Source organism: Rhodnius prolixus, unplaced genomic scaffold (genome assembly GCF_049639745.1).
Source record: "Rhodnius prolixus isolate KJV_2025 unplaced genomic scaffold, Rpr scaffold_27, whole genome shotgun sequence".
NCBI lineage: Eukaryota > Metazoa > Arthropoda > Insecta > Hemiptera > Reduviidae > Rhodnius > Rhodnius prolixus.
In genome coordinates, this window is record NW_027411607.1 from 557,883 (window position 1) to 584,589 (window position 26,707).

Sequence of the window (26,707 nt, forward strand, 5' to 3'; positions counted from 1 at the left end):
TTCCTCTGGGGGCTAAACGACATCATTGTCAGCGCTCACTACAAGCTAATATTATAATTACAACCAATACAAAACAAAACAAACTATCTCTATTTAAAATTAACAGTAATTTAAAAACAAATTGAATTGAATGTATCAGCTAAACACATTTACATCTGAGCCTGGCTAAATCAGATATATATATATACTTTCAAATAATAGTAGTTACCAGCAACACAAAGGCTGTTTCAGTCTATAAAATGACAACAGGGAAATTAAAAATAGTGTACATACGACAACAAAACGCACAGGCAAGTGCTAAGGCGACTTTTCGCTCCTTAGTATAACTGGCGACAGGCCAGACAAGTAAAGGCGATGCTGAGGTATTCTGGGTGGATTCCCGGGTTTCGGCACCATGAAAAATATTCGAAGAGGGCTAAACGAAATGTCCAAGTCGAGGACGAAATGTGGGAGAGCAGTTTAGTCTAATTATGTTGTATTGAAAGGAATTATGTTGTATTGAAAGGAGGGGAAATAAAATGTGGTGGACGCCACAGCCACCCAAAATACCTTCGCCAAAGCCTTACAAAAAATAACAAGTATTTATTGATGATACAATACCAATTGGCTAGACAACATGCAATTGACAACTACACAGTTTATCCTTCCTGACGGAGGGAATGTTAATGCGAACAACTTTACAATTTTCTTGCCTGGCGACAAGGGAAATCTCTCCACATGGGAGTACAAATAGGTACGTACAATGTTTTCACTTACAGAATTAAGGCCTTTACAATTGAGGGGGCAATTATATGCCAAGACAACATAAATGACAATAACGTCAGAAAGGGAGTTATTCTCCACTGATACTTGTATTAATAGATTAACTCCAGGCAGACTACGCTGGTTAAACCAAAAACACATTGACAATTTGTAAAAAACACAACAAACTTGGCGCAATGACCCTATATAGACAAAGAATTACACTTGACGAGAACGACACTTCTCACTTCCTTGTGAAGTCAAGGACAACTGCCTGAGCTTGGTCACGTACGCAGTCCCATTCTCCTTCCAGACCTCCAATGCAGCCAACCCTTCACTGCATCAACCTAAATTTCCCTCAAGGGGGGCCGCACCTCCTTGCGAGGATCCAACAGAACCGAATAAGTTTATTGAATCCAAATGTTCCTATAACTGCTGCTACGCTTAAAACGATATTTGAACCATAAAGTCATGTCTAGCAAAGAGGCTGTAGTTGTTGAACTTCATAGCACGTTCACGATACTCTCGAAGGCGTACATTGCTCAAAGGTATTGATGATTTGTGGGAAGCTGATTTAATGGAAATGATACCATATGCCTGTCAAAATAGTGGTTACAAATATATATTAGCAGTGATTGATTGTTTTTCAAAGTACGCCTGGGTGGAGCCTGTTAAATCCAAAAGCGCTAAAGATATCACTAAAGCAATGAATGATATTTTTATTTCAAGTGGAAGAGTTGTTACTTCACCCTCTACAAATACCTCTGGGCAAGGCAAGCTCAGTGGAGACGGGGTGGGTAAGGAAACAAAAGGGAAGATAAGGAAGAGCAAATATTATGACTAATAATAAGCCCAATAATAATAAGGGAAAATAAAAATAAAAAAAAAAATAAATAAGTAAAATTGGAATTTAAAAAAAAATTGTTACCTAGTAACAGCTCCTCGGGTAGCGAACCTGCGTTGCGCGACTCTATAGGTCGATACTCGAACCAGGCAGCCACACTAATATTCTACTAAATATTTAAATTACATATACATGTGCTGTTGTTGCTAGGAGAGGTTCAAATAAAAGATTCAGGGTTAAGAGAATACTTATTATTGTTCACAAAACCAAAAATTCTCTTTACAAAGATATACAAAAACAAACCCTACTTAATGCTAAATTTAGGGAAACAAAATAAGAAGCGAACTTGATTGATAACGTTATGAAAAGAAATTGTCATTAATACAACACGAGAACTAGTCCCACTCTTAACAAAATTGTCTCACCTATATCAACCCCAGGCCTGGTTTTGATATCCGTCGGCACTTCTCTTCAGTCTTCTTATTAGAAGGTCACCACAGCTCAGGCGCTATTCCGTCCCGCTCCCTTGCGAGAAGTAGAGATTCTTCGCTTGCGGAATACCCTGGATTAGCCAAATTCCGCCTGGGAGATTTCTTTATCTTCCCATTTGTGTTGGGATTCAACCAAAACGGTACCGCATCCAATTCCCAACTCGTACTATTTTTTTTCTGATCGCCTCGGTCTCTCCCATATGTTGCTCGCGTCGCTTGTCTTTTTCCGCTGCCCTCTTCACACCACCATGTGCTCTTCAAGTATAATTCCATTAACACATTCTTTATTTCTCTTAAATTTCCTAGGCTTATTTTCTTACTCCCCAATTTTACCTGACCCTCACTAACTAAACCGCACAAAATCCAGAGATAATTACAATCATACTGTAAAAATTATTTTCTTATGGAAAAGCTGCTACATGGTAACATTCCCTCTCCTTCCTGAGGAAAGAAGAAACAGGCCAAAGCAAAATGATAAATTAACAAATGGAGGAATATACTAATAAAGGACTTTAATAGAGCATATATATAGAATAAAGTAAGGATAAAAAAAACAAAGGTAATTCGGAGGGTGAGTTCAGGGGCTGAAGGACTGAGCAGGTTGCTGAGTATGGTGGTTTCCAAGTAATCAATCTTCTGGTTGCGGCTTCATATCTTTTGGGTGCCAGATTCCCAAATTCCGGCCCTCTTCATCTTCTAATTCGTAAGCTGTATTGGATATCTTCTGTACCACCGTGCACTTCCTATATTTTGGCGCTAACTTACTAGAAAAGTCTTTAGAGGCATCAGACAATACAAACTCCCTCTTCCATACAACCTGTCCCGGTGTATAACTCACTTCTCTTCTCCTCAGGTTGTAGATCCGCTTGGCCTTCTCATAGGCTTCGGTCAGATTCTTCACTACTGCACTCCATACATCTTTTATGTTGCTAAATTTGTGGGCGAGTGCCTCTCTCGACGTGACGTCCAGCCCAACTAGGTCGGTATTGGTCTGCTGGACGTTGCTGTTGATTACCTGTAGTTCACGCCCAAAATTCAGGTATGCGGGTGTATAGCCAGTGGTTTCATGTTTGGCCGTTCTTAAAGCGAATGCTATTTTCTGCAGCATTTTATCCCAGTGTTTCTGATTATCATTTATGTATGCCCTGATAGCCGTTTTAACGACGCGGTTCACTCTCTCCGTGGGGTTGCTTTGCGGATGATAGTAAGGTGTCCGAACTAACTTGACTCCATAGTTTCCCAATAGAGATGTAAATTCTTTACTCACGAACTGAGAGCCATTATCGGTTATAGCGACCTTAGGCGCTCCAAACACTAAAAATACTTGGTCCTCCACAAATTTAGCTATAGATTTAGAGGTGGCCTGTCTCAGTGGGTGCAGTAGCACATATTTGGTAAAATAGTCACAGACCACTAGAATATATCTATGTTGCAGAGAACTCCTGGGCAGTGGACCCATAATGTCCATGGTAACGACTTCCCATGGCTGCGACACTTTGCGTTGTTCCCCATAATACCCAGCAGGTTTCTGCTGCTCTGGCTTATTCGCCATACAGGTGGAACAACGCCTAACGTACCGTGCCACATCGCTCGTCATGCCTGGCCAATAGTATCTCTGCGCTATTCTCCCCTTAGTCTTGAAAATCCCTAGGTGCCCAGCAGTCGGATTATCGTGGCATTCCTTTAAGACCTCCATCCGCTGATATTTTGGGATAACCAACTTCCAGGGGTCCTCTGATTCTAACAAATCCTTAGCATTCTTGACATATTTCCGAAGAACTCCACTGTCTAGATTCCATAAGGGGTACTTTTCGGGGCGTGCTTCTACTTCGGCTTTCATCTTTTCGTACCAAGCATCACACCTAGAAGAGTCTGTAATGGCACTGAGTAACCCCTCGTTCACTCTAGAGAGTGCATCAGCCGCCTTATTTAGCTTCCCGGCACGATGAACGATTTCAAATTCGTGTTCTTGTAATTGCTGGGCCCACCTTCCTAGCCTGCCACTGGGATCTTTCAGCGTCATTAACCACTTCAGGGAACTGTGATCGGTGATGACCGTGAACTTCATGCCCTCCAGATACGGCCTAAATTTCTTAATTGCCCACAACACGCTTAAACACTCCAACTCCGTTGCTGAAAACTTCTTCTCTGCATTTGTGAGTGTTCGGCTGGCATAAGCAATGGCCTTCTCCCCATCTTCGAAATTTTGACTCAGGATGGCACCAAGACCTGTAGTGGAAGCGTCTGTCTGAAGGACAAATGGGCGTTCGAAGTCGGGGCAGGTGAGTATCGGTGCTGAAACCAGTCGATTTTGAAGTTCCTGTAGAGCTCTTTCCTGTCGGTCTTCCCACACAAACTTCTTGTTTTTCTTTAGCAAATCCGTCAACGGAGAGACTAAAGTTGAAAAGTTGGGCACAAATCTTCTGTACCAACTTGCTAACCCTATAAACCGCTTTACCTGTTTTGCGGTTGTAGGTCTAGGGAAGTTCAAAATAGCGGACACTTTTTCTGGATCTACCCCGAGGCCATCCTCGTTTACTATATATCCTAAGTAGCGAAGTTCGCTCCTACAAAACTGACACTTTTCCCATGATAATGTCAGGCCAGCCGCTCTTAAACGCTCGAGAACATCTTCTAGTACTTCTCGATGCTTCTGAAAAGTAGGTGTGACGATAATGATGTCATCCAAGTATGCGAAGACGTATGGTTCTAGCGTGGGTCCCAATATATTATCTATAAGCCTTTGCCATGTGGCAGGGGCATTATGCAGACCAAACGGCATGCGGCGAAATTGAAACAACCCTCTATGCGGTACGGTGAAGGCCGTGCGCTCTCTGCTGTTCTTCTCCACAGGGATCTGCCAATAAGCGCTCTTGATGTCCAAGGAGGAGAGATTCCTACCGTTTCGTAAACGATCCAATATGGCCGACACATACGGTAGAGGGTATGCATCTCGCTTGGTGACTCTGTTTACTGCCCGATAATCCACACAAAAGCGGTACTTCCCATCCTTTTTCTTTACAATGACAACTGGCGATGACCACCCACTACTTGATGGTTCCACTATCCCATCCTTTAGCATCGCATCCAGTTTCTTATTTATGGCCTCTTGAATAAAGGGAGACACTGGGTAGTATCGCTGTTTCAGTGGGGGATGATCCCCCGTGTCGACGATATGTTCCACCCGATCCGTACAGCCCAGATGCGGTGGTGACGCTTCTCGGAACTTCTTGGTGACCGCTCGCAGTTCTTCTCTCTGCTTGTTCGTTAGTCTCTCGTGGCTGATGACTCCAGTATCTGCAGATACATAGGCTAGGGCCGCATCCCCTAACTTATAGGTAGCCTTAGCTATGTCCACCACAAGTGACATTTCCCTCCAGAAGTCAATTCCAAGTATCAATTCCACACTCAGAGATGGTACAACTAAAACATTCAAAATCTTAACCGCCCCATTCAGTTCGAAAGGCACCACTGCAAAGCCTTCTACAGCGCAAGTCCTTCCATTAGCTAGGGTTATCTGTTGGTTATCCGATGGCTGAAGGTTGATTCCTAAGGGGAATAACCTTTTCCACAACCTGTCGTTGATTACTGTCCTCGTTGAGCCCGAGTCAAGTAATCCACTAACTGCGATACACAACAATCTCACTTGAAGAAAAGGTCTTCGATCTTCAAGGCTTGGCTGGCTTAATCTATGTGACATCCCGTAACAGAACATATTCCTGACCACCTCCACCCAGTCCAACCATTCTGTATCTTCTCTGGTCAATCTCGGGCGGCTGTGTTCTGAGGAGCCGGTCTGTGCCGACCCCCTTGGTCCGTTTCCCGCTTTCTTCTGGTTTGGCCCACAGCAAGTACATCCTTGTGTGCTGACCTTTTGAAGCCCACACCTCCCACAAAATGGTGTCTTCGGACTGGTGCATGTTCGTGCCAAGTGTCCTGTCTGCCCACAGTTCCAACAAACGGGACCTCGGTACGCCGACGTTCTTCTCTCCGGTACCTCCTGAGTTCCGGTTTCTCGAATAGTTGCCATCTGTGGTAGCGGTTTCTTGGTTCGATGACCTAATGCGGGTTCGAGTAGACCTTTAGCTGGCGGCACCCAATATCTTGCAGCTCTCTGAGTCCATATCTCCAGGTTACAGAGAACTGATTCCAATTCTTCCACCGATGCATAGGTAGCCTGCGCGAGGTGAGGTAGATGGTCGCCCTTAATATTTTTCTCTAGTATTTGCAGCTTTTGTTCTTCTGTCAGAGGAGTGTTTAACCGATTAAACAAACTTGTCATCTTGGCTATGAACAATGATGGCACCTCGTCAGACCCCTGAGTTCGTCGGCGTATTTCTTCCATGAGCCGGTCGTCGTAGTCAGGATCCTGAAAAGTCTTCTTCAATCCTCGCACCAGCTCTTGCCACGAAGAGAATTCTTGTCTCTTGGCTCTAAACCATATTTTCGCCGTGCCAGTTAACAAATCGTCGAATCCTCGAAAAACCTCTTCCTGCGATACACTTCTTGAGGCCATCCGCACTTCGACATCTTCCAGGAAGTTAGCCAGAATACATCCTGCCTCTTCACCTGAGAAAGTCAGGCCCCACTTGTATAATTTCGGGTCCCGCCGAGAAACATGCGGTACGTCATTCTTGGTAGGGGTAGAAGCGGTAGCTCGCATATCGGGGAGGGTAATTGGTGACAAAGCCACCTGTGGTACACTCCATCTGCTGTCTGTCCGAGTAGGTTGGGGGTTCCTCCCTAATTTTAGTTGGTCCAGTTCTTCTACGATACTATCGTGCTTCCCTTCTTTCCTCCCTCCATAATCTGGCACCGGAAATTGCTCCGTCGATGATGTACCCAGGGTTGAACTCTTAAGCTTGATTCTCAACTCCTGTATCGCCCCCTTTAACTCCGCAATTTGACCTACCAGCCCTTCTTCCGGTAAGATCCGGTTGCATCGCTTGTATATGTGTAATAGCCGCGTATTAAGTCGCTTCAGTTCACTAGATGCTGCTCCTTCACCACATTCTTCCACCGCTCCATTCAACACCAGGTACTTCTTCTCACAAATTGTGAATTCCGTGTTAGGGTCTAAGTTTGCAATAAAACTGGGCTCAAGAGAAACATTCTTGGATAAAGCTTCATGCAGCCTTCTGCGCAGATCTTGGCAATTACCTTCAGCGTTTATTCCCCTTATTTCCAATTCGTACTGCAACTCTTCCTTCAACAGCCTATACACATCCATCTTAGGGAACGTAAAATTCTACTTCCGGCTCGAGATGAACATGTTGAAATGGTCCCTTAATTTCTTCAGGCCCCACGTTGGGCGCCAAATTGTTACGTCACCTTCTACAAATACCTCTGGGCAAGGCAAGCTCAGTGGTGACGGGGTGGGTAAGGAAACAAAAGGGAAGATAAGGAAGAGCAAATATTATGACTAATAATAAGCCCACTCATACGAACGTACATCCGGCTTCAACTTCTGACGCATCTTCAAATGACAGCACTATTAAAGACAATCTCATTGAAGGTATTGAACAATTATTTCCCTTCCATCAACACTTGCTAATATTTACATCACTAATATTCATTAGTTTTACATATTATTCAACTATGGTGAATGTTCAAGATTGTCTTTATTGTTCCAAATCTATTACGGATAATGAGATATCAAGTGATAATGTTTATACTTGTGATGGGTGTAATGGTTTTGTTCATTCTTCATGTGCTGGGTTGTCTACTTCTGAAGCTAAGTGTATGGCTTTAAAGAGAAGAACACTAAAATTCCTTTGCAATGATTGCAATATAGGATTAAAAGATCTACCTTCTCTAAAAAATCTAATAATGGAGTTAAAAAGAGACATTGCAAATTTAAAACAACAAAGTAACAGCTGTAACTGCCAGTATGCGAATGATATCTTTATGCAAGATAAACTTGTAAGAGAATTTGAGGACCGTGACGAAAGAAAAAGTAATCTAATTATTTTTAACCTGCCTGAGGAGGATAGAGAAGATAATGAGGAAAAAAAAGCAATGACAAGAATCACGTTGAAATGTTTGTTAGATCTGCTGGGGTAAGTGAGTCTACTGTGCTAACTACTTTTAGGCTAGGTAAACCATCTGAAAATAAAATTAGACCACTTAAAGTAATATTTGAAAATAAAACGGCAGCCTATAAAATATTCAGGCAAAGGTGGTTGGTTACTAATGTACCACAACTAAGGGACGTGCGTGTTAAAAAAGATTCAACGCCAATGGAAAGAGAGCTCTTGCGTCAATTACGGATCAAGTTGGAAGAAAGAATTACAGCAGGAGAAACTGACTTAACTATTAAATATGTTAGAGGGCATCCACAAGTTGTAAGTAAAAAAACCTTTTAAATACCCAGTTACAAATCTACTACCAAAATGCAAATAGAATAAGAACGAAATTATGTAAACTAAAACAGTTTGCCAACTCCTGTATATACGATATAATTTTATTGACTGAAACTAACTTAAATACCGATATAAATACTTCTGAACTTGGATTGGATAGATATAACGTTTATAGGATGGACAGAACATGTGATACTAGCTGTAAAAAATCTGGTGGTGGTGTCTTAATTGCTGTTAGGAAGAACATACAATCGTTTGAGTTAAAGCTATGTTCGAACACTATAGAGCAAAAATTTGTATCACTTAAGTTTGAGTCAGAATGCATATTGATTGGTGTAGTCTACATTCCTCCTGCTTCACCTCTGCAAGATTATCAACAACATTGCATGACGATCGAACATATACTTCAGTCAACTAATTTCAACAAAGCGTTCATTGTAGGTGACTACAATATTCCTTCTGTTGATTGGTTAAATGTAGCTGATAACACCTGTGAATCTCTGCCTCCAGCGGGACAACTTGTCGTGGATACTTATGTTTACGCTCAAATGCATCAAATAAATGGCATAACAAACTGTCTAGGTGAATTCCTTGATTTAGTGTTCTCTACTGATAAAAACATAGCAGTTAATTTGGCTCATGACAGCATCTTTAAAAAGGAAGGGTATCACCCGCCACTTCAGTTTAGCTTTAATCTAGGCTGTGAGAAAAATGTGTTTAAAGAACCTTATCTAGTCTTTGATTATAGAAATTGCGACTTCAAGACAATTTCGAGTTATCTAAGTCAACTACGACTGGGATTACGTGCTAGGTACAGCTGATGTAAATACTGCCTTTGATTTGTTTGGACGAGTTGTGACGGAATTAATCTCTGAATTTACTCCGCGCAAGAAAATTTTCGAGTCAGACTACCCGAATTGGTTTTCAAAGGAGTTAATAACGTTAACTAAGAAAAAGAAAGCAGCACATCAACAATATAGAATCTCTCTACTTCGTAAGGATTATGAGCACTTATCTAAGGTACGTGCGCAATGTAAAAAATTAACTAAACGGGATTATGCATTCTATATACATGATGTAGAATCAGCAATAAATGAAAGTTGTGATATAAAGGATTTCTGGAACTATATCAACAGGCAAAAAAACAATAATGCCATTCCAGATGCTGCCCACTTCAATAACACTTATTCTTCGAGTAACCAAGATACGGTAAACCTTTTTGCTCAGTATTTCTCAAGTGTATATAATAAGTCTGTTCTAGATACCGCAACCAATAAAGATGTGATATCTTTGAATTCAGTGAACATCTCAATGATAGAATTCAGCACTGAAGATGTACTAAGACAACTGTCTAATGTTAACATCAGGAAAGGTACAGGACCTGATGGAATACCATCTGCAGTATTAAAAAATTGTCAACTTGCTCTGGCCCCGATTCTGGCCTCATTATTTACCAAATCCATAAAACATGGGATTTATCCGGACATGCTAAAAACAAGTTTTGTAGTTCCGATTTACAAATCTGGAGATAAGAGGGATGTTACAAATTATAGACCAATTTGCATTCAATCAGCAATTGCGAAAATATTTGAAAAGTCTGTAATTGACATTCTTCGGCCTTTACTCGACAACCTCATCCTCAGTGAACAGCATGGCTTCCATTCTGGTAGATCGACGCTCACTAATTTGTTACTATTTGAGGACTATCTGCGGAGAGCCTTAGTTACTGCCAAGCAGGTCGATGCTGTATATCTCGATTTCGCCAAAGCTTTTGATCGTGTCAATCATTCCAAACTAATTCAGAAACTATCCCATTGTGGAATTCATGGATCACTACTTGACTGGTTTTACTCCTACCTCACCGCAAGACATCAATCTGTTAAATACAAATCACTAATGTCAGAAGAATTTCTTGTATCATCTGGTGTACCTCAAGGTTCTATTCTTGGCCCTTTTTTATTCAAAATTTTTATCAATGATATATCTACATGTCTCAATTCAGTAAACTTTCTGCTTTTTGCTGACGATTTAAAGATTTATACTGCCATTAACTCTGCGGATGACTTTCTTCTCCTCCAAAACTCTCTTCATAGACTGAGTGTTTGGTGCGATGAAAATGATATGAGCCTAAACATCTCTAAATGTAAGGTAGTATCCTATCATCGTAGTCGGACGTGTACAAACTTCGATTATTCTCTTCATGCTTCAACTCTAAGTAGATCTAATGTAGTGAAGGACCTTGGTGTTACGTTCTGTGCTAACCTTTCATTCAACCTCCACATGAACTCCATAGTCACAAAGGCAAATAAAATGCTTGGCTTTATATCTAGATCTACTTAAAGATGTCAGAACCATAATTATCCTTTACAAAGTAATGGTGCGACCTATTCTTGAGTACTGCTCTGCTTTATGGTCTCCTTATCAGAAAACTTACGTCAACAAACTTGAATCACTTCAAAGAAGATTCCTAAGATTGCTCTGGTATCGAGAGACAAAAGTCATGACGGAGGTAGCGTACGATGACGTAATGGAATTTACTGGTTTGAGTACTTTACAGTTTCGTAGACAAGCCACAGACTTAAATTTTATTTTCACAATTCTAAATAATAATATAAACTGCCCTGAACTTCTATCATTGTTAAATTTTCACGTGCCAACAAACGGTACTAGACAAAAACAAGTGTTTTCTAAAGTGTGCCATAGTACCAATTATCGTAGGTTCAGTTATTTTCCAAGAGTTGCGGATCAAGTTAATCATCTACCCGCTGATTTTGATATATTCAACACCAACATGATCGAGTTGAAACATTTGTTAAATAGCTGATTTTGCGGTGATTGGTACTAGGGAAAACTTACCGGTTATTTGTGATATAAAGATTTATTAATTGAGTAAAGTTTCTATTTTTAAAGTATATTTTATAGTACATATTTTGAAGTATTTTGTTTATCTATTAAGTAAATTATGTGTATATATTATTTCTATTTTATCTTTATTTCTATTCTATGATATATATATGTATAAATGTATGATATATGTATATTCTATAATTATTATATATTGAGTTATTATTAAATGTTATTTTAAATTATATTTCTTTGTAACTGGGTGATTGCCCGTCTTGTAAATAAATAAATAAATAAATAAATTATCCGACACTTCAGACTCTATGGAACCAGATGTTGGAGATTTATTCGTCCAATACCAATCTGGATTCCACAGATGCTCAAAGTTACTTTTCCGACGAACCAGACGATTCATCGTTCATGATGTCTGGTTCCCTGGACGAGCTCAATCTTTTAACTCAATGTGTGACGACATCGTTACAGCAGTACTTAGGTTCATCAGACCAGATGGATTCTGGTATTGCTTTAAACACAACTCCGAGACCCCACACATCCACTTCGTCCATGACTGTGCATACTCCAACAAAAGCTGTCTTTGCGGACCGAACGCCTCAATTCAACAGCAATATAAAAGAGGGCGCAAACAACACTATAACAGACGAGTCATCAGACGAGGAACCTTCGAACGTCTATCCCATTACATCAGGAATTTACAACATTATACAACGTTGGAAGGGCGCCAACGGCTCGCAACGTCGGTCGATGGCCACGCCTGGGTCGAGGCTTGTACAAATACGAATTATGCCGTACCAACAAGCCAAAACGATGGATCCAACACAACGCTACAAATGTACGAAGAAGTATGCTCAGGTAGTTCTATATCCTCTCCAACATACTCCTCAAATTCGTTTACTACGTCAGTTGTTTCGAGAAATGGAAAAAGTAACCGACACGGGATCTGGTCTCGAAAGCAATATGCCATTGAGGCGATTTTCCGGTGGTTACAAAGCTATGTAATCGTTCCTGATCATGACGTAACCTCCTCTGCTATTTGGTTAGACAGCGAATATCGGTTTATTACAGAGCGTGATCCTGTATTTCAAAATGCTCTAAAGATTCATCGCACTACATTATCTACCAAGACATTAATAGATCTAATGGAATATATTGACTCTGTTCAATATATTCAGTATTATTCACACCCACACACATTATTATCCATTACAGACTCCGCTACATTCATATATACCATTCTAACACTTCAAATGTCCACTCACGATACTGCTATATTTCTTTCTTTTTTATTTTCTTTGTTAATACATGAATCGCAGAAATGCAATTGCCTATTAATTAGTGGTCCTCCTAGTGTTGGTAAAACCTGGTTTGCCAACATTGTAGGAAAACTAATGATTAATACAGGATATATTATTTAAACGTTTATTGTACAACAGAACAAAAATACTTTAAAAAATCTAAAAAACGTAAATGCCTTGGTCAAAGACCGTCAGGCGAGCTCCGTACAATAACAGTACAATAGACAAATATTTTAACCAAAGTTCTTTTTACAAATTGAACAATAATATTTTTTACACTAAATTTAAAATATATGATTAATGGATTTTAAGTTATTGTATTGTAAATATATTATATTGTGATTGGAGAGAGAGTTGCAATTAAATTATTCATTTCTCAAAATATAGTTTTATTTATTTATTTATTTTTCTTATTTTATTTTTATTTTTTATATTTTTATTTTATTTTATTTTTTAAATTTCTATAGCCATAAGCGTGATGCACAAATTTAGTAAGTGCAACCCAGTTGCAACCGTTTAACAGTTCTAAACATTTAACGGAAGTTAAATATGCGGAACCAAAAAAAAAAAAAAAAACGCATTCTGAACTCCGCCAAAGTAGGGCACTCCGCCATGAAATGATGAAGGTCCTCAGCTATAAGCAGATTACAAAGCGGACAGAAGAGCGTGCTATCGTTTAACCACGGTTTATGTGTCAAGTTGAGCATATCTGATCTTACTTTTATAATTAATTTGCAATCTTGAAATGTTTGTGTACACAGATAATGGTTAGCCAGTGAAAAGTTTAAAAAGGGGTAAACTGAATGAGTGGAACTATTTTTTGCTGCTTCTAGCAATTTACACTTTTCATGATCAACAATAGCTTTCAGTAATGTTCTGCCAAAGGCCTATTAGCTTCCATACATAGATTATGCTTATTTAACAATGAGTGCCACTGCTCAACCCAACACACCCGCCTATTAATTGCCATCATAGCCAGCTTTTTCGGCAACCTATCATCACTCATTACGCGCAACACTTTATTCACATAGCTCAGATGGAGTCGATAAGTATAGGAGAACATACTGTTCAAATTGCATTCTAACAGCAAAAAATAATTAGCAGTGTTTTGAGGGAGACCAAAGATTTTTTTAAGGAAAAATCTCTGGAGCTTTTCCACATCACCGTATTCCCTCCATCCCCACACTTGTGCTCCATAACACATCACCATTCGCGATGTAGTGTGAAACAACCTTAACTTTGTAGCAAAAGCGATATCCCTTTTAGAGAACAACATATTCCCAAAACTGTTAATTGCCAATTTAGATTTGCTAAGTTTTTCTTTTATATGAGTTTTAAAATTCAAGGTGGAGGAAAACTTAATTCCCAGATAAACATATTCACTGACATTCTGAATTAGCTGTCCGCGAAAATACCATTTTTCTTTGTTTGACGGCTTGCCAGAATTGGGTTTGAAAATTACAATCTTAGATTTTTCTAGATTGACAAACAGATTCCACATCTCGCAGTATTTGTCCAGATTCCGTATCATACGCCTCAAAGTAATAATATTGTCTGCCAAGATGACCACGTCATCGGCGTACGCCAACAGTTTGATTCTCAGGCCGCCTAAATTTACTCCACCATCCAGTTCATCAAAAAGGTCATTTAAAAACAAACTAAACAGTAACGGACTTATTAAACATCCCTGTTTAACACCCATTTCTATTTGAAAAGTTTCAGTTAACCGCTGATTAATCCATACTGCTGCAGCCGAACCCCTAAACAGGCCTTTTATACAATTCAACATTTTCGTTGAAACTCCCATATTAGACAGCTTATAAAAAAGAGCACGTCTATCAATGCAATCAAATGCCGATTTAAAATCAACAAAGAAGGCATATAACTTTTTATTAGACCCAGACTGAGTCCACCGTAAATGGATTATATTATACAAAGAAAACATCTGATCCGTTGTGGAATATCCCGGACGAAAACCTGCCTGAAATTCGTGAAGAATACCCTCAGTGTCTATCCAGTGCTCCCGTCTGTTTTTCAAAATACCAGAAAATAATTTTGCAACTGTATCGATAAACGATAACCCTCTATAATTTGAGATTAAACTTGGGTCGCCTTTTTTGTAAAGAGGGAAAATAATAGCTCTAGTAAAGCTATTTGGAATGGATCCATCGTTAAAAATCGAATTGAAAACATTTAACAATGACTGCAAAAACTCGATTGGTGCATTCATATAAAATTCGTAGGGCACTCTGTCACTACCGGGAGCTTTGTTTTCTTTAACTTTCGACAACACGTTATTTAGCTCATCCATCGTAATAATATTATCTAAATGGGTATTTTGTATAAGGGGTTCTGCGTAGCTAACCAATAAACTTTTTAAGGGCGGGTTTAGTAACGATTTAAAATAGTCCACTAATTCATTTGGCGTACAAGTAGGTGACAAAATTCTATTTCTTTTTTTAAATAAGTTAGTAATTGACCAGAAATCTTTAGAGTTACTTGTATGCTTTAACTTGCAAAATAAATTCTCATAGTATTCTCTGTATTTATTATGGCATAACTCTTTATAACTTTTATTTGTCTGTATGTACAATTGTTTTACTAGGGCAGAGTCCGTCTTTCTAAATAATTTTAATAATTTAAAAACTTTTTTTCTTAACTTGAAACAATCATAATCATACCAAACCTCTTTAAAAACTATCATCTTCTTGTTTTCGTGAAGTTTATTACCTAATTCTGCCGTTTTTTTAATTCTCTCAACTAAACAGTTAACCGCATTCTGACTCTCCAATGGCAAATCAGAATGTTTTTCCATTTCTAGTTTTAATTTATTTTTATAGCAGTTACGATCTTTTTCAGTGAAAATTAACTTTGGTAATATATTACTAACAGTATTACTTCCGGTAAAAACCTTACCTATTTTTAGACCCAGTTCGATAGGCATATGGTCAGAATACAACTCGGACAACACTTTGAAACTATTAACATACATAAGACAATGAGAGGGAACACAACATAAATCTATTACCGAATTCCCCATCGGACCGACAAACGTATACTCACCCTCCTTATCGTTTTCAGTGCTACCGTTCATTATAAACAGACCATAATCCTCACAAAACTCTATAAACTGTTTACCTTCAACATTTAGTATTTTGTCTTTAGATTTTCTTTCATTAAGTGTACTTTCTAGATTTACCTCATCAGACAGAATTTGAAAATTTGAAACCCTGGCATTACAATCCCCTATTAGAACGCAGTTATTTAAATTAAATTCAACATAATTTTTACATAAATTATTAAAGTCCCTCCCCCAAGAAGTACAATTCAAATATATTGGCAAGATAGAAACTGTTTGATTATCCTTACGTATTTTAATTACAATTAAATTGTTGATCTGTTCGTACATTATATAATCAGATAGCTCATTACTAAATCCTAACAACATACCTCCTTTTGCTCTACCATGTTTAATACAGGATATATAGGCAACAGCAATCGGTTTTCTCAATTTCCTTTTCAGGATTGCCCACGTCGTAATTTACTGATATTTGATGAACCGAATGTTGAGCCAATGGCCTTAAAAAACTTAAAGTTATTATTTGCTGGTACACCAACACCAGCAAATATTAAATACGAATCCCAAAATCTCATTAATCGTACTCCTGTCATTGTTACCTGTAACCGAGATCCATTCCCTAAGACTCCTGAATTTCAAACGCGCATTCGTAGGTTTTATTGGACCCATCGTATCGATAACAATATTAAACAATTAACAGCTGAAATACATCCATTAGGTTTATTTCAGTTGTTAACAAATACATCAACTGCCACTACACCACCTAATGCAGATGATGATATTATTGATTATGACTTTGGCTCCGATTATACATATATGCATGCCAATTTAGAGGAAGACCATACACAAACAGCGACAGATGTTATTAATAATTTTAATTTGGATTTATTATAAAATATATAAATACATACTGTATCATAATGATCAAAATAAATGGATATGTGTATATATATGACTTTAATTTAAATTTGGTGCAAACCCTAAAATACTATTATTGTACATCATACCAATACCAAATGGTTTACTACCAAATGGAGTCCTATTAGGACCATATAAGGAATTATGAATATAATCCTGATGATAATCGGTAAGTAACTCAATTCTGGTTTTTACCTCCCATGTAGCACAAGCAGTAACATATTCCTGTAATTCCTTATCTGGAGCATTACTTTGAATTGGTAAAATACCAATATGTAATGATGGTTGAGCATGACCTGAATTTGGAGGTGTATGATCTAATATAGTTACAGAATGACATTGCTCAACACATTCTTTTATATAATTATCATAACTATTCTCTGTACGTTTAATACTATTCAATTTATTTATTCTTGTAATAGTAAATGCCTCTTTATCTACTTTTCCTTTATATAATGAAATATCCTCACCACCCATAATACATTCATGATGCGCAGCATCATCAATATCTACCTGCGTTTGCTTAGCCTTTAATACATTTGTTTTAATATCATAATGATAATGAACAACAGGAATATCTATATGATCTAAATAATTATACATTTTTAAATGTTTATTTAATTCAGGCCAACCAGCAGATACTTGTTTATTTTTATCAGTATCTTTATATGGCTGCAAAATACCAGCATATAATTTTAATGCACGCGAAATACCCATACACGTTGGAATAGAAACGTCATAATTATCATCATACATATGATGTCCCCATAGCCGTTCACTAATATCATGAGTTTTAGGAACATTAAAATTATCAATGACCATAGGCGCGGTTGCATTACGCTGAATTTCATAGTTGCGTATCATTAATTTATTATTCAAACCAACGGCACACTGACCAAATACACCTTGTGTATTATTAGCAGACGATGTAATAGAAGTACCTGTATCAAAACTAGTTTTAAACCCTTTAGGTGTAACAATACATTCTACACGTACTATACGTGTACCATCAGGTAGGGTGAAGGGACCAGTAATTGACTGCTTAAGAAAAAATTCGAGTTTAAGGTAGAATAACTTCCGTTATTTTGGCTCCAGGTGTAGGTTGTAAAATTGTACCGCTCCAGTAGGATGTATTTTATTTTATTAATATTTTAAAAGCAGTAAATTCGATCTTTATGTCAACCAAAAATGATTTTTTTTGGAAGTATGTCAATGACCCAGTAATTGACATACCGAATTTTCGGTGGAACCAGTGTTTGACATGGGGTGGGACCAGTAATTGACATACAAATATATTCATGAAACGACATAAGATATGCATTCAAAATCACTTTTAAATCTAAATAAATCACTTAAATCACCTAAATCACTTTTTCAATTGGATTTATAACAAAAATCGGTCTTATTCATAATTAATCAGTTTTTAAATAGGCAAACCTAAATAATCTAATATTTTTCAACATTACGCTATTTTATGCAGTTTTTGACGACCAACCCTTACACAACTGTCCTACTGGACAGTTTTAATTAAGTTCCCCAAGCCAAGACAGGTAATTTGAATAACAGCCCTTACTTTCAATAGTGCCAAGGAGATATTAGCTAACATACATGTTAGATCGTACACAATGACTGTCGGCTCGCTTTTATCTCTTTCTCTCGACTCTTCCGCTCTCTTATCCTTTAGTTTCCGCTAAATATTTTGTTACTTAAACCTCTTTTTGGGAATTTTTTTTTGGTTCTCACTTTACCAAACTCTCTACTTCCGATTAGACTATGTGGTCACATCCTTGTTTTATCCATTCCGCCTATAACGTTGCTACTGATGGCATCTACGCGTCCTTGGGTTCGCTTTCTAGTGAACAAAATTTCTCCTACGCTTCCCTTCTTTTGGAGCGCTTCGCTAATATTTTCCACAATCTGTGCTGCCAGTGTCATTTGCTTCGAAACCAAACTATCCGAATGTAATTCATTCTTATTTTCTGCATCTAAACAGTATTTGATTGTTTATTATTACTGAGTTACCTCTTGGGCTCATTTATATATACACTGTGTGCACGTTAATCGCGTCCCGCCTCAGGTTGTAAGCATTCGCACTTACAACAGTAATAAATAAAATGAAACATCAATGAAAAAAAAACTAGATTAAAAAGTAAGTAATGTGTAACATCACTAAGTCACCAACTTCTCCACTTATGTTTAATTTCGCACCTGGTACTTCTCTTGAGGGAGCTTCATTTTTCCCCTGGCCGTTTTATTTGATGGAATTCTATGGTTCAGCCATTTCCTTCTTTTCTTCTTTGGAATGTGGCAAGGACCCAAAACTGAGGGAGAATGAGAGATTTTCAAACTCCGATAAGTGGGCGTCGTTTTTATCATTCACGTTGGCCTCGTGAAACTGTTCGGCGATCTCGACTATTCCAGTTTGTTGTTCATACATTGTTGTTCTGTACAGAATAATCATTCTGCATGCTCTCTTGAAATAAGGCGTACATTTGCTAATTCATTAATTTAAACATATTTTGTTGGAAGTTTTAGTATTTATTTTATGTTGCCGATTTTTATCAATGATTTTATTTTACAATGCATTGAATTTTTAATTATAATAAAATTTATCAACCTATCTTATCATTTTCCCTGGAAGTCAATCACTGGTTTCAAAAAAAAAGCTGTAGGACTAGTAATTGACATACATGTCAATTACTGGGCAGATTGCCGTTTCAAGGACCAGTGATTGACAGCCCCATTTTAATCCTCAATGCTTCTTATAATTAAAAAAAAACTACATAAATGAAATCTACAAGTGATACTAATTAAAACAGAACATTGATAACCACCCGAATATATGAACAAATAAACGAAAAATAAGAAAAAAGAAAAATTATTTTCTTATCAATCCTCCTTAGCAACGGCTTGTTTTTTCCTTGATTTTGAACTTTTAACACAAATAACCTTCCACTGATACCAAGGAACCTTCCAATAATTAATATTTTTCTGGAACTGCTGCCTAAAGGCTTCTCAATAACGAAATTGAAAGAATCACCACTAAAAACGGCTCATATCCCTTATAATACCAGTTCATATCTGGTATGTCAATTACTGGTGCCCAGTCAATTACTGGTCCCTTCACCCTAAATTCTTATATTCCGCATAGGACAGGGGTCGGCAACCCGCGGCTCGCGAGCCGCATGCGGCTCTTTTATCCAAATTTTGTGGCTCTTCAGCCTGCCCAAAATATATTGTATATTTCAATTTTATTGAAAGAAATGAAAATTTCATTTATTAAAGATATTTTTTCAAAAAGAATTTTAAATGTGATAGGTTTGAAATTGAATAGAATTATATTAAAATACAGAACGTAATTATATAGGCCGCCATTTTCATTCAAATACAGGTTTAGCTATTATTTATTCGTTTATTTACTTTGTAATAAGTGAAAATAAGTATATAAAATTGTCAAAGTTGGGTGTTTTTCAACGTTACGCTTTTTCGTGCAGTTTTTGACCCCTTATACAACTGGTCCTACCGGACAGTTTTAAAACATTTAAATGTTATTGAATGTCATAAAATAATAATTTGTGAATACAATTGATCTAGAGAGGTTTTTTACACTATCATCCTTGCGGCTCTTGGTAAGATTTATTAAAATTATTTAAGGAGAAATGGCTCTCTACTTGAAATAGGTTGCCGACCCCTGGCATAGGATATCCAAAAACAAACAGCAGATACTGGTAAACATGCTAAACTAGTTAACATAACCTTTGTTTTAAACTCTGTTCCTGGATTAGCCACTTTATATGCATTACCCCATGTATTAATTAAATGCACATGTTCAAATGCAAAATGCGCCAAACCTGCTTTAGCAGCAGAAATATAACGAATATCATTATTTATACCACCTGTCGCAGATGATCGACTTATAGCAGTTGTCTGATTGCCTGCAGCTGTTTCCCGACGTATACGGGATACAGGTAATTCTTCATGAGAATGATTCACTGTCATTTCTTCAATTTCTTGATCACTTGGTTGTTGCGCCGATAGGAATTCTTCAAAATGTGATTCGCCTGGTAAGTACACACTTTATGTTTATATATGTACGTATTGACAATGCTACATTGTATTAAAACTGTCCGGTAGGACAGTTGTATAAGGGTTGATCATCAAAAACTGCACGAAAAAGCGTAACGTTGAAAAACACCCAACTTTGACAATTTTTTTCTCTTTTTCTATAAAAGATAAAATTCCCAAATTTTCTTTAAAATAAAGGGCAAACCCTCCTTTATGACTGTAATTTTTTTGCAACAACCCAGATCTAATAGGTTTCGAGAAAAAAGTTGCCGAAAATGAGCAAAAACGGCTTTATCAAAAAATGTTCTTGTTCTTGTTCTTCTTCTTGTTGTTGTTGTTGTTGTTACCTTTTTTGTAAACAACGTAGCGCCTAAACGCGCGAACTCATTTTCATGAATGAGGTTTCATTCGATTCGGAATTTTATGTAGATGTGCCTTTTGGGGGTCTTGGCGCCGTACATCAAATGGGAGAGGAGTTAGCCCCCTTTATGTAAGGGCCCCTCTAAAATTATTATTACTAATTACTCTGTAAATCTTGGCCCGATTTTGATAAAATTTGGGAGGGTGAAAGGGTTCGGGCTCCCCTACGTACCACTAAAGCGACGTTCTGCTCTTACACCTGCTAAGGGGAAGTTTTGCAATCGTTTTAATCGGTCGTCGCTATAGAACCGCTTTTCGTGAAGTGTCATTATTTTCCAAATTTTATGTAGATTTAAATTTTAGAGGGCATCTTTGGGAGGGGAGTTCGCCCCACGCGCGTAAGGGCCACTGTAAAACTATTATTACTAATAACTCTGAAAATTTGAGCCAGATTTTGATAAAATTTAGCATGTAGGGGTAGTTGAAGCTTTCCTACGTGACATTAAAGTGCCATCACGCTCTAACATCTACTAAAGGGAAGTATTGCAAACGTTACAAATCATCAACGCGTGAATTGATTTTCATGAATAGAGCGCCATTAGAATGAGAATTAATGTAGAAATGACTTTTGAGGGTCTCGACACATTATATACTTTCTGAGGGAAGTTTTCTTACGTAAATAATACCGCCTCAAACTAATATATTATTATTAATCATTTTAATAACACTGTGAATTTTCACCCGTTTTTGATTAAATTTCGCAAGAAGAAGAATTTAGAGTGCGTGACACTTAAGTGCCTTCTGATCTCACACCTACAAAGGGGATGTATTGCAATTATGCCGTTATTGCAGTTTAAATTTTAGGGTGAAGAACTTTAATTGTAGATAACTTTTCTTTCCCCTCTTTGGAAGAGGTTATTGCGATCAGAGCTCTACTTCTCTTAAATCCCTCAGAGGAAGCAATGTAATCACAATTTATCTCACCGCTCTTACTAGAAGGTAATGTGATCACAATTTTCTTTCTATTGTACCTCTTCATGGGATGTGAAATCATTCATCATTTCATCCCATAACATTTCTCTCAATATCCATTTTCTTACCACCAATTTGTTACCATTCCCACATAACTTATAACATTTTTTTATTTTCATTCTACACCTTCCGGCTAGTTGTTCACTAATCCCCCATAACTTTTCCCAGTCTGCATTTTCTTCATAACAACTTGGCAACATTCCTCCCTAACTTTTCTTTAGTCTTTATCTTCTACTCATTAATTTGATACTAATTTGATTTGAGATACCTACCACTAACTTGGTATAATAATAATATAAAGTATTAAAGTACAGTGCATAAAACTATTGCTTATCCCAAATGTTGACAAAACCTGTAAACCAGAATAGAAACTTTACAGAATAGACTTTTAATGGTTTAGAATATTTTGGAAAATGATAAGAAGATAGTCAAGAAGGGGAGTCTGCCTCACCTAAGTTAAGCCACTCTAAAATTATCATTATTAACTTGGTAAACCTTGGCCCGAATTTGATAAAATTTGCGAGTGCCATCTTGCTCTTACTCTACTAAGGGAAAGTATTGCAATCGTTTCAAATTATCGATGGGTGATCTGATTTTCATGAACAATTAAACACAAAAGAATGTTTAAAATTAAAAAATAAACATACAATGACTTTATTATTACAGGTTTGTTCAAAAATCTTTATTAATTATTATAAATATTACACCAGTGTTTGAAAAAGCACGCAGACACACCGTATTATTTATTTTGCATTGTTACCTGCTATCTACATCAACTAGCGCGCCCCACTGTGAAAACTTCTAAAATTTTAAAAAGAAAGACGATATGTCTATACTGATAATATATTTACAACTAATTCCTAACTTAATAAAATATATTTTACTATACTTTATTATTTTGTCTGAGGTTGTGAACAAAAAAATAGTGTTTTACTTAATAAAGGTTATAATAGTGTGATTCCCCTCTCCTTTATGGTTTGTACACACTGTAAAATAGAAGTAAAGATAAAACCTAACCTAAATCAAACGTCTTTTAACAATTGTTGAAATAAGTGCTAGCAATTTTTGCGATATTATTATTTATTAAGCAACTTTGTTGAAGACTTCATATTCATACATTCTTCTTAATTTTGTAAGTAGATATTTTGTTATTTCTTAGTTTCATATAATTTACTTCAAAAAGTAGCTGAATATTCAAAGTTCGTGAGAAGCTTGTTTTAGTAAGATTGAGTGCACCTTAATTGCTGATGTCTCGTCAAAAACTAAGCCTAGTTCTGATTAATTGTTAAATTTCAGTTTCTTATTTCGACAAGTTATTATTATATTGCTTAGATTGTTTTAGTTGCTTGATCAAAAGAATAAAGTAATTACCTGCCTGATGTAGTTTTTAGATGTGGATCCCCTAATTTATTTATTTATTTCTATCTGTTTTTCGGAGTGTGTCACCTTTGTTTGATCTACTTGCAACAGTTTTTTTGCCTGCTTCTGGTGAGGAAAATATTCCAATCGCCCAAATTAGTTCAAGTCGATAATAAACTTGTTACCGAAAGTGTCAACCACTTTACTAAGTAGTTTTTCACTTTCACGATTACTAGAGCTTAGTTTTATACTTCAATAAATAGGTTTTATTTGAAACATTTTGTCAAAGTGCTTTATTATATTTAGTGTGAAATACGATTACATGAGTCCTAAACTTCCAAGATTGAAGATACTTCCACATTCTTTTTTCAACTCCTTCACTTCTTTTTACAAAGTTAAAAAATAATTTTTGTTTTTGTTTTCAGAATCTAAGAAAAAATATACGTTAAGTATTTATCTTCTATATTAATTATTTACTTATGTTTATATTTTTACAAAAATGCCTTCTAAATATCGAAAAAGAAAGCAAATAATTAAAAATTTAGTAACGGGCATTAGACAGACAATTGACAGCACTGCTGAGCTCGAGAACTACACTACTGTGACTCCCGCCGCCACTAAGCAACAACGGTACTACGTTAAAAATCGCGAGGGAATAGTAAGAAAACAGCAACAATATAATTTTAGACAAAAAGAAAAAATCCAAGAGAAACAGAAAGAGTACAATATAGAACATAAAGAAAAAATCCAAGAGAAACAGAAAAAGTGCAATTTAGAACATAAAGAACACATTAAAGAGAAACAGAAAGAGTACAATTTAGAACATAAACAAAAAATCCAAGAGAAACAGAAAGAGTACGATTTATTTCATAGAGAGGAAATAAACAAAAAACAGAGAGAGTACGATTTATCTCATAAAGAGGAAATAAACAAAAAACAGAGAGAGTACGATTTATCTCATAAAGAGGAAATAAACAAAAAACAGAGAGAGTATAATTTATCTCATAAAGAGGAGATACAGAAGAAACAGAGAGAATATGACACAGCTCATTCAGAACAAAAAAGAAAGAAGCAAAGAGTATACAATGTTGTCCATAAAGTTGGCATAGCAAGGAAGCAAAAACAAAAAGAAAGAATAAACAGTGAAAAGAAGACTGAAACACAAAGAAAGTACAATGAAAAGAAAAGAAACAAAGTCAGCAGTAGACAAAAACGTTATGATGGAAGAAATCGAGCTGTTATCAACTTAAAAAGAAATATCCGGTACTTTTTGACTCGGCAAAACGTAAATAAGCCCTCGGTGTCATTCGCTAATTTATTGAAAAAACGGATACAGACATGAAAAAAGATAAATAGGTTTCAAGGTGAATGCGCGTTAATTAACAGATTATGTGCAAATTTAAAGCTAAATAGTAAAGTTAATAAACATTATATTGTCAAAAATAAAACTAAACGCACAGTGTTTTATTACCTGATAAAACATTCTAATCATTTAGTCGGAATCGCTCGATCATACTTAAGATTTCTAAACAATAAATTAAAAGCCGTTGTTGATGAGGCCGTTAATAAGTTCGAAATCAATAAAATTAAAACTCTAACGATAAAAATATCGTGAAAGTATTCGGAGGTAAACAGAAACACACTGCACATTCTGAACCTTATTTCTTCGAAAGCTCTTATAGCGCGATTCCTCCCGGTCATACATTACTTGCTAATAGTCAGCACGTTTTCGTGAACGCACACAATTTAAAAAAGTACATTACTAAAGGTAATAATATTGTAGAATGGCCTTGCGGTATCACGTGTAAATTTTCAAAACAATGTATGAGCACTATTTTAAATAAATTAGTTGAATTTGTTCACGGCGGTATAAATACTGTGTCAATCAAAAAGCTTGCAAACACATGTCGGTACAGACATCACAATAAAAAAGGTCACACCATACACTGCGCTTCACACAACAGTATATTCAAATGCAGTACACTTCTACAACTTCTTTCAGAATTGTCGGTACATTACACCGCGTTTAGGAACATAAAAAGACAGATTTACATCATACATAATCTATTTTTCAAAATTAATCGTGTAAGTACAAGAATTAATAAAGCAAATAATGTCGACTCTATTTTACGGTCCGTTAAAGATTTAAAAAAGTTTCTCGGAACACTTAAAATCGACACCAATAAATTTAAGAAGTACGTACCATCTACTAGTTGCGACAACAATGAAATAAATATTCTGCATAAATATAAAAAAAACTTATCTTCCTTAAAACGTACAGTCTGTCCTTTTCCGGAGAATTTTTGCGCGTGTTGCAATATGTTAACTTATGACGAGGATTTAAAAGATTTTGTAAATTTTAAGAAAAACAATAACAAATCATGGCAATCTATAATTCTTAATATTAATAAAAACTATGATAATATTCGCCGACGCGGTCTTAAAATTTGTACATACTGTGCACGAAAATTGAATCAAAATTGTATTCCCGGACGCGCCGCGTATAACTGTTTAGAAGTAGATACCGTGCCAGAAGAAGTTGGTAAGCTGAATATTTTCGAAACAATGCTGACCCAATTAGTTAAATCGTTCCAATGTGTAATTCGTCTCCAACCGAAAAAAGGGAAAATTGCGGTCAGTGAAAAACTTAAAGGGTTAAAGGGTCGCGTCTCTTATTTACCCCTCCCTTAGCAGAAAAACGTGGACCTACTTCCGAATGAATTGCCCCAAAATCATGAAGTGGTTGTACTGGTTAATGGCGTACCTACTCAAAACCGAGTCATATGGCGAGATTTAGAGAGCGCGAATAAAATTTACAAAGCGATTGCTGCTTTAAAAAAAATTAACCCGTTGTACGCGAATGTAAATCTAAATGTAAAATTATTACCGAATATTAACGAAAATATAGGTAACAAATATACTTTTAAGGATGTATCCGGGGCATCCATAAAAAAAGTAGATAGTACAACTTTTTATAAAACCTATAAAATTAATTAATTTTATTAATTAAAACGTTCAAATCTTTTATTTTTTTATTCGAGAGTTTAAAATTATAATCAATTTCATCGATGCTATCTATTGTGACTATTTCTTTCGCAAATTTATCTGAATAAAGTTTATTAAAAGTTGTGCACTGAGCTTTAGTCGCGAAGAGACATAACGGATTTTTACCGGAATCGAGTAATTCTTTATAATTTTCAATTACAATATTTAAATCATTTTTTGGCAAAACACGCGAGTTTAATAGTGCGATGTCTTCTGCGCAGATATTACCTGGCCGAATATTGAGCAAAGTGTTT

The 26,707-nt window shown here is 36.5% G+C and overlaps 1 long non-coding RNA gene across 1 annotated transcript; it reads left to right on the top strand.

The window, feature by feature from the left end:
- Window positions 1-22,877: 22,877 nt before the first annotated feature.
- Window positions 22,878-24,089, top strand: LOC141455182 (uncharacterized). Its single transcript, XR_012459156.1, has 2 exons — window positions 22,878-23,181; window positions 23,834-24,089. It is a non-coding gene; the product is annotated as an uncharacterized lncRNA (long non-coding RNA).
- The last annotated feature ends 2,618 nt before the right edge of the window (window positions 24,090-26,707 follow it).